Raw genomic sequence first — 14,695 nt, forward strand, 5'->3', positions numbered from 1 at the left:
CCTTTTCAATTAGAACCAGGAACACCTCAGGGGCCCCTGCAGAATTGTAGGGGAAATGCTTCAGTCTTAACACATGCGACATGGAATTTAGACAGAGACTTGTTTCAGTCCAAAATCTGTTTATCTGAAACACCTCAATATATGATGTTCCTTACCTAACACTTGGAGGTGATATTCATGCTGGAAATTCCCATTACTTGTTGCTATTTGGCACGTGTAATTCCCATCATGAGTGATGGCCACTGGGCCAATCTGAAGGGCAGGATTCTCGTCAGGTCCAGAGGCCCAGGTTATTCTCTTGTCAGTGCAGTTTCCTCCTGTGGTCTGATTTGTATCACGTCTGTAGGCTCTGAAGCAGAGCTGCTTGTCTCTGAGGACTATTTCCCATGTTACCAACACACTTGGCCACTGCACAGGAGGGCAAGTGAGCACAGCTTTCGTGTTGTTTTGGTTTTTTTTTTTTTCAGCTTTTGTATCTACCAGTACTGATAGTGAAGTTTTAACTGGAACACACAAACACAATCATAAGAGAAAAGCTTTATAAATATTTCATGTCTTAAAATTTATTCACAGCATATTATTTGAAATTTACTTTGCAGGTGGTCTTTTTCCAGAAATATTAGACTTACATAAGAAGTAACATTCATGAAATATATATAAAGTATAATATTAAATCCGTCCTATGATTAACCAACTTCTTCTTGTATCATTAGAAAAAAACATATATTATATGTATGATGATTTTTTAAGTGTCATGAAAATTAATTCAGAAGATTTGATATCTAGGAAACAAACTGATGAGAAAAGAGAATCTGAATTAAAAGACAAAGACAGTGTTCTAAATATAATCTTTCAGTCATAGAGACTGTCAGATTTATCTTATAATTCACACTCCTCAGGATAGAAATGAAATAATAAATGAAGCTTTGTCTCTGCCTAAGTTTTGATGAGAGAGAATCAATCATTAACACAAAAACTAAACACTTCAGACAAATGTTAAGTAATGAAAACATATGGTACTTTCATTAAAAATATCTAGAATGATATATTTTTCTTTCTCTGACTTATTTCACTTAGCATAACATCCTCTAGGTCCGTCTATATTGTTGCTAGTGGCAAGATTTTATTTTTTATGCCTCAGTAATAGCAATAGTAAAATAGTCCATTGTATAAATATGTGTGTGTATCACATCTCTATACAGTCATCCATCCATTCATCTTAATTCCGTTGAAGTACCAAAAGAAACATTTGACAGTATTAAATAAGACATCAAGATATCACAGATATAAAACACTATTTATAAACAAATGGAATTTTTAAAAATACCAAATCAGAAAGTAAAATTCAGTGGATGGATTAATTTCATCAGAATAAAAATGGGAAAAAAACCACCCAACTTAAAGTTAGACAAATGAAAGTCCTCCAACCAATAACATAAAGAACAGATTAAAAAAAATAGAACTTCAACAGCTGGTGGGTCAATATAAAGAAGATTAAGACATGTATATTAGAATCCAGTAGCATATTAAAAGTATTATATACCATAACCAAGTGGGATTTACTCAGGAATATAAGGACAGATCAACAGATGAAAATCAACTAATGTATTATAACACATCAGTACAATAAAAGACAAAACCACACCATATAATCATTTCAACTGATGCAGCAAAAGTCTTTGACAACACACTTTCAAAATAAAAACTCTCAACAAACTATGGATAGAAGTGAACACATCAATCTGATAAGAGACATTATAAAAAAAACCATTTCTAAACCAGTCTTAATTATCAAAGGCTAGATGCTTTCTTCTTAAAATTAGGAACAAGACAAGAATGTCCTCTCTTGCCGCTTCTATTCAATATTATTTTGGAATTTCCATACAGGCAATTAGACAAGAAAAAAATAAAAGCATAATAGTAATTGTAAAGAAAAATGCTGGCTTCCCACGTGGCGCTAGTGGTAAAGAACCTGCCTGCCAATGCAGGAGACATGAGACAAGGTTTTGACTCCTGGGTCAGGAAAATCCTCTGGAGGAGGGCATGCTAATCCACTCCAGTCCTCTTGCCTGGAAAATCCCAAGGACAGAGGAGCCTAGGGGGCTACAGTCCATGAGGTCACAAAGAGTCGGACATGACTGAAGCAACTTAACACACACACACCAAAGAAAGAAGTAAAACTATTTCTATTTGAAGATGACATAATCATGTACATAGAAAATACTAAGGAATCCATTAAAAAAACATTTCAACTAATAATTTCAAAAAGTTTGCAGAATATAAGATTAATGCCTAAAAATCATATTTTCATATACTTTCAATAAAAAGTTTAAATTTAAAAAACAATTCCATTTACCATAGTATCAAAAAGAATAAAATACACTGGAAAAAATTTTAGAAGAGAAGTGTAAAACTTTCATTCTGAAAATACAAAATGCTGTTGAAAGAAATTAAGTAAGACTTAAATAAATGAAAGACATTCATATTCAAGAATCAGGAGATTCAATATTGTTAAGATGCCAACACCCCTCAAACTAATCTACAAATTAGATACAATTTCTATCAAAATCTCAACTGAGTTTGTTTGCAAAAACTGACTACTCAAATTTCATGTGAGTTTAGAATCAACTCATATGAAAATGCAAAAGATCCTGAATAGTCAAAATAATCTTTTAAAATGACAAAGTTGGAGGACTCACATTTACTTATTTTAAAATCTGCTATATTTATTAGGACTCTATGATACTGACATAAGGATAGACATATAAAGCAATGAAATAAAATTTAAAATCTAGACATAAACCAATTATCTCTGGTCAACTGATTTTCAACAAAGGGTCAAGATCATTCAATGGGGGAAAACAGTCTTTTTAACAAATGGTGCTGGAGCAATTGGATAGCTACATGCAAAAGAATAAAAAAGTTAACTCAATATTACTCAGACCTAGATGTAAGAGTTAAATGTATAAAACTCATAGAAGAAAAAAATAGGAGTAAATATTTGGATTAGGTAAAGTTTTCTTAGATATGATGCAGAAAAGCATAAGTGGCAAAGGGAAAAGTAGATAAATTGTATATCAGAACAAAGAAGTCTTGTACTTAAATAACACTATTGAGAAAGTGAAAAGACAACCCACTAAATGGGTGAAAACATTTGTAAACCATGTACTTAATAAGTGATTTATATCTGACATACAAAAATCCGTGCATGCTCAGTCGTGGCCAACTGTTGTGACTCCATGGACTGCAGCCTGACAGGCTCTTCTGTCTATGGATTTCCCAATGGAAAATTGGGAAAAATTCCTCCTCCAGGGGATCTTCCCAACCCATGGATCGAACTTGAGTCTCCTTCGTTTCCTGCATTGCAGGCAGAGTCTTTACCATTTAGGCATCAGGGAAGCCCCTAAAGGGCTTTTATGAATAAATCATATAAAAAGTAAATAATCCAATTTAAAATTGAGCAAAATAAAAAAACTATTTGAATAGATAGTTCTCCAGAGGAGATATAAAAACATCACCTCATCACATTAACACATGAAAAGATCCTTGATATTGTTAGTCTTTAAAGAAATACAAGTAAAAACCACAATAAGATGTCGTTTCATCCCCACACAGGTAGCTATAGTGAGAGAGATAGAAAATAACAAGTATTAGTGAGGATGTGAAGAAATTGAGTCTTTAACAAATCTTTGGTGAAAAATTTAAGTTGTTCAGTCACTTTGGAAAATAATTTGTAAGTTCTTCAAAAAATGTAGAGTTACCATATGACCCAGCAATTCTACTTTAAGCTCTATCTCTAGAAGAATTGAAAATATACATCCACAGAAGTTTGTACCCAAACATTTGTAGGAGAGTTGTTCATAATAGCCCAAAAGTGGAGACAATCTAAATGTCCAAGTAAAATGTGGTATACTCTTAATGGAATATTGTCAGGCAATAAAAAGTGACGTAGTGATACACACTATAGCATAGAAGAACTTTGAAAGTGTTTTGATAAGCCAATCACAAAAGACCACATATGTGATTTCATACAGATACAGTTTCCAGAATAGGCAAACATATGAAACAGCAGTATACTTGAAGTTTCCTAGAGGAGGTGTTGTAGGGAGATGAAAGGGGAATTTATCTTTAAATCAAATACTGAAAACAGTTAATGCAAAGTAGTATGGGCAAAAAAAAAAAGTCAATAGATTAGTTAAAATGGTGTTCTTAAAAATATTAGTTAACTCGAAGGCAGGAAAGAAGAAACAAAGGAGCAATAAACAGAGGGGACAAAGAGAAAAAGTGAAAGTGAAGTCGCTCAGTCGTGTCCGACTCTTTGTGACCCGTGGACTGTAACCCACCAGTCTCCCACATTGCAGGCAGACGCTTTACCAGGGAAGCCACTGGTGGTGCAGAGGTTAAAGCGTCTGCCTGCAATGTGGGAGACTGGGGTTCGATCCCTGGGTTGAGAAGGTCCCCTGGAGAAAGAAATGGCAACCCATTCCAGTAGTCTTGCCTTGAAAATCCCATGGACAGAGCAGCCTGATAGGCTACAGTCCATGGGGTCACAAAGAGTCGGACACGACTGAGCAACTTCACAAAGAGAAAACAAATAGCAAAATGATGGGTATAAATTTTATCATATTAACAACTATACTCTATATTTAGACAAAAGCAGAGATTATCAGAAAGGATAAAAAAGCAAATTCCAATTATATGAGGTCTACAAAAATCGACTTTAAAATAAAGATACAGATAAGTTGAAAGTAAAGGTTGGAAAAATATGAACTATGCAAACAGGACAAAAAAGCTGGAGAACCTATGTTAATAAAAATAAAGTCTTCAAGATAAAGACTATTACCAGAGATAAAGGAAATTTTTTAAAATTATGTAGATTAGTTCATCAGAAAGACAAAATTATATAATATATATTTGTTATATATAAAAATGTATATATATCAAATAACAGAGCTTCAAAATACATGAAGCAAAACTGACAAAATTTAAGGGAGAAATAGACTATTGCATAGTCATAGTTGGAGATTTTGACATCTTTCTCCCAGAAATTAATAGGACAATTAGAATAAAATATCTTAAAGACAAAATATATGAACAGTATCAATTACCTTGATATAAAATATTTATGGAATAGTACACCCAATGTACAGAATACACATTCTCTTCAAGAGCTCTTGATGCATTTACCAAGGTTGACTGTGTTCTGGACAATAAAGCAAGTGTCAATAAATTTAGAAAGATCAGGGGGAAAAATATATGAGTATCAAGGACCCTCACACTTTTGTTTTCTTTTGAAGGCAATCTATTGTTAATTGTGTGACTCATCTCGGTCTCTTGCTCTTGATTTTATACATTCTGAAATAAAGAGAAATTTGCACTGGTATTTCTACTTTTGAAAAAAATACTTTCTTTCATATCTGTCAGTCTATTTTAAATAGTGATCCCCAGGGAGTAAAGAGTGCAGTCATACAATATTTGTGTAGTATTGCGCTCTCCCAGTCTAGATAGTGGTAATTTCACTATCCTTGTTCTTCATCTTGCTCTCCCTTCTTCCTTGACTAACTTTCAACTTATGACTTTGCTTCACACCCTTTGAGAAAGAACACCCCAATCTTCCCACTCAATCCAAGAATGACTTACATCTATACCATCTCATCTTTCTTCTCCATATTAAAATGGAAGATTAGATTTTGCAATGGTAACCAAAATTTCAGAAATGAAAACTTGATTGAAATAAAGAGGTGCTTATTTGGGGCTTGCCGGGACTGCTGCAAAGGACAGACAGATCCAAAAACATTTGGACTGTATTCCACTGGACTACAAAATGGGAAAAGCTTATAAATGCAAGTTACATGAATTGTTTATCATGAATTAGGATTGAAGCTGCCTCAGAAGTAAGGGCATTTGTTAAGCAAGGTGTATTTGTTAAACAAGGATCGGTTGGTGTTCGAAAAGATTACATGGTTGTGAAGAGAGTGGGGAACTTTGAAACAACAAGGATGCCGCTAGCAGTTACTAGCAGCTATTGTTTGGAAAATAGCTGGTGGTGCCCTTGAGCTTGATCCAGTTCAGAAAAGTTCAAATTCTCAATGATGCAGCAATGTGTCCAAAAGCAGATCCACAGTGGCCATCCAGCTCCACTGTGGATGGCTGTAGTATAGTTATTCAGTTATAGTTATTTAAATGGTTTTAAATTTGCCATCACTACCAAAATCCAGTTCCTTCATTTATGCTCTGGATCCTATTGATTCTCATCATCTCAGTGGTTTGTTTTTGTTTTCCTCATTTAGTTAATAAATATCACTCTCAAGGAAGGGGCAAAAACAAGAAACCTGGAAAAATATTTCTTTTCAAGAAATAAGTCATCTTGACATTTATGATAATGACTGATAGAATATTTTTATGTAATATCTGTGAAATATCTATATTTTTATCAAATCAGCTTAAAGGTAAATTGTAGGATAGTAAATGATCCTAATTTTCTACTGGCTGTAATTATAAAATTGAGGTTTATATAATAGAAGAAAAGTCACAAATAAAGAATGAAACCTTATCAACAAATCAATGGGCAAATATTTAAAAACTATTCAGTTTTTAACTTCTTCCAATGTAATGAGCTTGGAGGCCATCACTGCATCCTAATGACAAGCCAAAATCTGAACAAAATGAAAAATCAACAATGGTGTTTATATCCATAAGTAAAATAAGAATACATGGCAAACTACTCTCTTAATTGGAGATACCAACAGGGAGATACTTACCAAAGCAGAAACTCAGAAACTTCAAGGGAACCCATGACAGAATAGGAAAACCAGAACTGTAACTGAGCTTCTGGAGGCTCAACCTGGGCAAATCTGAGTTAAAAACTCAACAGGGACACATAGAGGGACCTTCACATTTTTTGTGAGTTTTACCTTCAGGAAATCAACCAGATTCTCACAATATATACTGGGGAAAATCCTGTCCTGCTGCTGGCTGGGAGAGGGGGAAAGAAACTATTTTAAAATGCATGAGGGCACACTGTCCTTCTTAACAAAGTCTGATTTCAAAAGAAACCATTTAACCAAAGCCTTCCCTGCTGGGGTTTAATCAGAGCCTAACTTATTTGAGAAAGGAAATAGTCTACTTCATTCATCCTGGTCAATCTGAGTTGTGGGAACAAAAACTGAGAAGCATTTGTAAAGCTCACAGTTCAGAGGCATTGGCTCACTAAAAGACAGACACCTAATTGTAGGCCTCTAAAATGCTTCCTCCTACTCCATTTTCTCACCACATTACTGAAGGTCTATTTACAGCAGTTCTTTTTACCAGTACATCACATCTGGGTATCAAGAAAAAGTTACATGACATACTCTTCAACACAGTTTGAAGAGACAGAGCAATTATCAGAACCAGACATGGCAGACATATTGGAATTATCAGACTTGGAATTCAAACAATTATTAGAAAAAGCAAGGGAATTCCAGAAAAACATCTACTTCTACTTTATTGACTATGCTAAAGCCTTTGGCTGTGTGGATCACAACAAACTGGAAAATTCTTAAAGAGATGGAAATACCACACCACCTTACCTGCCTCCCGAGAAACCTGTATGCAGGTCAAGAAGCAACAGTTAGAACCAGACATGAAACAACGGACTGGTTCAAAATTGGGAAAGGAGTACATCAAGGCTGTATATTGTCACCCTGCTTATTTAACTCATGCATCGTGGGAAATGCTGGGCTGGATAAAGCACAATTTGTAATCAAGATTTCAGGGAGAAATATCAATAACCTCAGATATGCAGATGACACCACCCTAATGAAAGTGAAGAGGAATTAAAGAGCATCCTGATGAAGGTGAAAGAAGGGAGTGAAAAAGCTGGCTTTAAAAAATCAACATTCACAAAACTAAGATCATGGCATCTGGTCCCATCACTTCATGGCAAATAGATGGGGAAACAATGGAAACTGTGACAGACTTTATTTTCTTGGGCTCTAAAATCACTGTGGACAGTGCTTGCAGACATGAAATTAAAAGACACTTACTCCTTGGAAGAAAAGCTATGACAAAGCTAGACAGCAGCATTAAACAGCAGAAACATTACTTTGTCAACAAAGGTCCCTATAGTCAAAGCTATGGCTTTTCCAATAGTCATGTATAGATGTGAGAGCTGAACAATAAAAAAGGCTGAGCACCAAAGAACTGATGCCTTCAAACTGTGGTGCTGGAGAAGACTCTTGAGAGTCCCTTGGGCTGCAAGGAGATCCAACCAGTCAATCCTAAAAGAAATCAACTCTGAATATTCATTGGAAGGACTGATACAGAAGCTCCAATACTTTGGCCACCTGACGTGAAGAGCCGATTCATTGGAAAAGATCCTGATTTTGGGAAAGATTGAAGGCAAGAGAAAGGGATGACAGAGGAGAAGATGGTTGGATGGAATCACCAACTCAATGGACATAAGTTTGAGCAAACTCCAGGAGATGGTGAAGAACAGGGAAGCCTAATATGCTGCAGTCCATGGGGTGGCAAAGAGTCAGACAAGACTGAACAACATGATTAATATGCTAAGGGCTTTAATGGATAAGCAGACAACATACAAGGGCAAATGAGCAACATAAACAGACAGATAGAAACTCTAAGAAAAGACCATAAAGAAACACTAGGGATCAAAAAACTGGAACAGAAATGAGAAACACCCTTAATGAGCTTATGAAGAGTTATTAATAATTAATGCTGGGGAAAGAATCTCTGATTTAGAGGACATATCAGTAGAACTTTCAAAAATTGAATAGCAAAGAGAAAAAAGATTTTAAAAAATAGAGTGTCTAAGGACTGTGGGACAAATACAAAAGTTGCAACACATTAATGGAAACACAGAAGGAAAGAAAAAGAAAAAAAAGGAAAAGAAAAGAGATAAGAAGAAATATTTGAAACAATAATGACTGGAAATTTCCCCCAAATTCATGTCAAAACCAAACCAAAGTTCAAGGAGACTTGGAGAACACCAAGCAGGATAAATGTCAAACAAACAACTACTAGTGGGCATATCAATCAGGTTCAGGCATATCATATTCAAATGAAATAAAAAATGAAGAAAAACATCCTGAAGAGAGCCAGAGAAACAAAGCATCTTACTTACAGAGAAACATAGATGAGAATTACATCTGTATTCTCCTCAGAAACTGTGCAAACAAAAGAGAGTGGAGTGAAAATATTTTAAACATTGATAGAGAAAGACCCCTCCCACCTAGAATTCTGTACCTTATGAAGTTATCCTTCAAAATTAAAGAATAAATAAAGACTTTCCCATATAAATAAAAATTGGAGAAAGTTATTGCCAGTAGCTCTGCCATACGAAAATGTCAAAAGTTCTTCAGAGAGAGGAAATAATACAGGTCAGAGACTCAGACCTGTATTGGAGAACAAATAAGTAAAGGTAAAATAAAAACTTATTTTATTTACTTTTAATTGATCTAATAGATAACAGTGTTCAAAATAATAATAGCAACATTGTTTTCAGTTATACAGTTGAATTATTATTTGTTTATATATAAGTGAAATGAATGACAACATTGATACAAGGAATGGCCAAAGTCGAGAATATTAGTAATTCTGAATGTTGGCCAGAATGTGAAACAACATGGACCCTCATTGACTGCTGACAAGAATCCAAAATGGTACAGCAACTTTGGAAGATAGTTTGGTGGTTTCTCAGAAAACTAAACATACTTTTATCATACAATCCAGCAATAGTACTCCTTGGTATTTACCCAATGGAGCTGAACAACTCATGTCCACACAAAAACCTACACACGAATGTTTATAGCAACTTTATTCATAAATGCCAACATCTTGAGACAATCAAGGTGCTTTTCAGTAGGTGGATGTCTAAATGAATTGGTACATCCAGATAATGGAATATTATCCAGCGCTGAAAAGAAATGAGTTATCAAGCCAAGAAAAAATACTGAGGAAACTTAAATACATATTAAAGTGAAATAAGCCAATATGAAAAGGCTACATACTGTACAATTTCAACTACATGGTTTTATTTAAAGGTGAAACTGTGGAGACATTAAGTAAATCAGCGATTAGCAGGATTCAGAGGGGAAGAGAGAGAGAAATAGGCAAAACACAGAAGATTTTTAGGGCACTGAATCTTTGTATGATACTATAATGATAAGTATATGACATTACCATATTGATCAAATCCATGGACAGTACAACCCCAAGAGTGAACTTTATGTAGACTGTGGACTTCAGGTGATAGATATGCGTCGATCTAAGTTCATCAGTTGAAATTAACATAATGCTCTGGTGAGGCATGTTGATATTGGGGGAGAGGCTATGCGAGTGAAGAGTTAGGTGATATTTGGGAAATCTCTGTACCTTCCTCTTAATTGCTGTTAACATAAAACTACCCTTAAAAAAATAAATCCTAAAACGTGCACACTTTTTTATAATTAGTGAATGTTTAATGTTATCAAATACATAAGGCAATGTTATGATTTTCTTCCTTTGGACAGGTAATAGAGTCAATTACATTAACAGGTTTTAATTAAACTTTCCTTCTGGTGACTCAGAGATAAAGAATCTGCCTGCAATGCAGAGAACATAAGAGACTCAGGTTCAATCCCTGGATCAGCAAGATCCCCTGGAGGAGGGCATGGCAACCCACTCCATTATTTTTGCTTGGAGAATCTCTTGGATATAGAAGCCTGGCAGGCTACAGTTCAACGGGTCACTAAAAGTTGGACACAACTGAAACAACTTAGAACAGCAGCACAGTTACCTTGTTTTTAGCCATTTATTTCCTGCCACACCTAAATATTTCTCTATCTCTTTACATGAGTCAGAATCTGCTACTGACTTTTGAGTTCATCCAAAATGTTCCTCCCCACTCCCAATTTCTTTCTGCTTTCCCTGGCCGTAGATTGCTTTCTTTCTTTCTCCAAAGAACAGATTCTTTTCTCCCTTGACTAGATGTAATATGGAAGCATGGCAGCCAGTGTTTCTCAGAATATTGTGAAATATCATTGGGATCATTGCAAGAAAAAAGTGGGATTCAAAGGTTTGTTTCTGACTGCCCAAGTATGCTCTAATCAGCATCACTTCACTCATTTATTCTGCATGTTTGCACTTATGAGTAAGATTCCATTTGTACAAAGAATTCTGGTCGGAAGTTGAAAGATAAATAAAAATTAATTATTTATCATTTATATGTTCTCATAGTCCCTGAACCTCATTTTCTGAAAATTGTACCTACAATTTTCTTACCTCTATTTAAAAACTGCAAAACCCCAAATAGATATTTAAGGTTTCCTTTTTAGCCTTGGGGCTAGAAATATCAAAGCAGGAAAAGCTACACACCAGTAAATATTAACGTCCGAAAACTAAGAATTCAATTGACTCAATAAAAATACAAACCAAAAAAAAAGGAGAAAAAATACTACATTTGTCTAAATACAGAAGTTTAGTTTTATTCCATTCAAGGGTCCCCAGTATTATTCTGGACTTCGCTAGTCACTGCAACATTGGAATAAAGTAAAATCAGCAGGTTTGTTAGATAATGCACAAATCTATCATTGCTACTAGAGCAAACCATAAAACATCTTATAAATGGATCAAGAGCATCCTCATCACTATTGAAAGAGAGCTTTAATTTTTGCTAAAAATGTCGTAGAATCAGACTTACCAGATATCGTGATAATGAAGGAGATCAGTTATGTCTCAACTGAAGTCCTCCCAAACTTCTGCTTTTGGGGTGGTCGGTGTTTACTATAATACAAATCCACTTAAATCCGTCCAGATCTCTATCTTTCGGTCACTTTTGTTTACTCTCAGTTCAACAGTATGATGCATCATTTTTCCTAGCCATTTTAATTTATCTTTATCTTGGTTCTATATGCTTTTGGCTGGTTAACAACTGACAGGAAATGTCTGTGGATTTTGCTAAGTGATAAGGCCAAAAAAAACAAGGCTTACTATTCATTGGTTTTCTCACGGTACTGAGGCGATGAGATAAATTACACAGCAATTCTTTCAAAAGTTAGCATTTTTGGAAGAATAAATTACATAGGTAAAATGCACAAACCTTAAATTTACAGAATGATGAATTTTTATACGTGTATACACCAAAACCAAGATAAGGCCATTTCTTTTATTTAAGAAGTTTCCTTCATGCTCTGTCTTTGTCAATATCCTTCCTCAGAAATGAACGCTACTCTGAATTCTGTCACCATCACCCTCTAGTCAGGGCATCAAAATTTTGTTTAGACAGTTTTTTTTTTAATTTTATTTATTTGTTATCTTTGGCTGTGCTGGGTCTTCATCATGGCATGAACTTTCCTCTAGTTGCAGCAAGCGTGGGCTCTAGGGAGCATGGGCTTCAGTTGTTGCAGCTTCCAGCTCCAAAGCACAGACTCAGTAGTTGTGGGTGCCCAGGCTTAGTTGCTCCGAGGCATGTGGGATCTTCCCAGATCAGGGATTTAACCTGTGTCTCTGGCATTGACAGGTGAATTCTTTACCACTGAGCTACAGGGAAGCCCCTGATCAGTATTTTTAAAAAACTAAAAACTATATTAAAACTGACCCACTGATCTTCACATCAGTTTTGAGCTTGATTGTAGGTAGTATTTGAGTGGCCCAAATAATAGTAAAGGAGACTTCTAAAGAGTAGTGCCTAAGTTTCCTAAACAGCTTAAAAATATTTTATTATGAAAATAAGTAGAAGTATAAGAAGTTCTTGTAGGTTGGTCCATAACCAAGTTCTCCATTATGTAGTGTTAGCCAAGAAAACAAATCTAGAATTCTAAGAACCTATAACAATATCTTCAGTTCAGTTCAGTCGTTCAGTCATGTCCAACCCTTTGAGACCCCATGGACTGCATGCAGCACGCCAGGCCTCCCTGTCCATCACCATCTCCCGGAGTTCACTCAAACTCATGTCCATTGATTCGATGATGCCATCCAACCGTCTCATCCTCTGTCATCCCCTTCTCCTCCCACCTTCAATCTTTCCCAGCATCAGGGTCTTTTCAAATGAGTCAGTTCTTTGCATCAGGTGGCCAAAGTATTGGAGTTTCAGCTTCAGCATCAGTCCTTCCAATGAATATTCAGGACTGATTTCCTTAAGATGGATTGGTTGGATCTCCTTGCAGTCCAAGGGACTCTTAAGAGTCTTCTCCAAAACCACAGTTCAAAAGCATCAGTTCTTTGGCACTCAGCTTTCTTTATAGTCCAACTCTCACATCCATATGTAACTACTGGAAAAACCATACCTTTGACTAGACAGACCTTTGTTGGCAAAGTAATGTTGAGTTGTAAAGTATATTTAAAGTATATTTTTATGATAATATTATCTCGGTATATTCATTGATTCAAGGTGGCAGTCCATTGTTGGAGGGTTTGAACTTGTAGTTCAGGAAGGTATATGTAATCATTAGTGATATTTGTTTGTATCCAAGTGAAAGAAGTAGTTGTGGTGGTCATTATCAGAGATGTAGGGTGGGAGGTTGTAGTGGCAAACTAGAGATGGGAAGCAGGAGAAGGCACCGGGGAGTGAATGATTTCCCTCCCTAGGGGTCCTAGGGGTGAACCTATATGAGGTCTCCTGGGGAAAGCAATGTTCTCCATTAATTTTTAGAATGACACAGATAGATTTCCCTTTAGACATGAGAGTATAGGGAGAGTGTAGGGAACTATGTCTTTACAGAGCACAAGGAGTATATCAGGATTATGGGCTAAGCAAACAGTGAGGGGCAGATTTTTTGCATCAGAAGTTCATGGCAGGACTTCCCTGGTAGTTTAGTGGGTAAGACCCCATGCTCCCAATGCAGGGGGCGCAGATTCCATCCCTGATCAGGGAACTAGATCCCCCATGCTGCAACTAAGAGTTTTCATGCAGCAACTAAAAGATTCCATATGCTGCAACTAAAGAGATCCCACATGGTGTAACTAAAATTTTTTTAAAAAGATTCCATGTGCCATAATGAAGATCACAGATCTCACCTGCCAACTAAGACTTGGTCAAATAAATAAATAACCCAGTCAAATAAATAAATAGTTTTAGAAGAAGAAATTTATGGGCCATCATACATAGTCCAGAGACTTTAGAGTTATGACTGGAAATCCTAAAACCTGCAAATGAATAAGTCTCTGAGAGCACTCACAGAAGTATCTATTGACTTTAACTTAGACATTAGAGCCTTTTGTTGGGGTGCCATTTAATGTGAGCTTATTTGTAAGTAGAAGCATCAGAGAGATTAAGCAAAATTGGTAAATGAGGAATGTGTTGTCTATGATTTAATTTTTTAAAAAACCTTGGCTGAGCTAGGTCATTGTTGCAGCCTGTGGGCTTTTCTGTAATCGTGGCACACGGGCTTCTCTTGGGGACTTCTCGCTGTGCTGCACAGGCTCCAGGGCACATGGGCTAGTAGTTATGGCACATGGACTTTCTCTAGTTGTGGCATACAGGCTTAGTTGTCCCATAGCATGTGGTATTGTAGTTCCCTGACCAGGGATCAAACCCGTGTACCCTGTGTTGGAAGGCTGATTCTTAACCATTGGACCATCAGGAAAGTTTAATTTAATTTTAATTTATTACTTATTATGTCAGAATGTTTATGCTCACTCTCTTAGTCTGTTCAGGCTGCTATTAAAAAAAAAAACCCACAGACTGGGTGACTTTTAAATAACAGAAAAAAAGTTT

General features: G+C 35.8%; 1 long non-coding RNA gene across 1 annotated transcript; it reads right to left on the reverse strand.

The window, feature by feature from the left end:
- Positions 1-424: 424 nt before the first annotated feature.
- Positions 425-11,913, reverse strand: LOC132660027 (uncharacterized). The gene is made up of 2 exons (XR_009601179.1): positions 11,681-11,913; positions 425-503 (listed from the first exon to the last, which is right to left on the reverse strand). It is a non-coding gene; the product is annotated as an uncharacterized LOC132660027 (long non-coding RNA).
- Positions 11,914-14,695: the final 2,782 nt, after the last annotated feature.

The sequence above is a fragment of the Ovis aries genome, chromosome 1, assembly GCF_016772045.2.
Source record: "Ovis aries strain OAR_USU_Benz2616 breed Rambouillet chromosome 1, ARS-UI_Ramb_v3.0, whole genome shotgun sequence".
Classification (NCBI taxonomy): domain Eukaryota; kingdom Metazoa; phylum Chordata; class Mammalia; order Artiodactyla; family Bovidae; genus Ovis; species Ovis aries.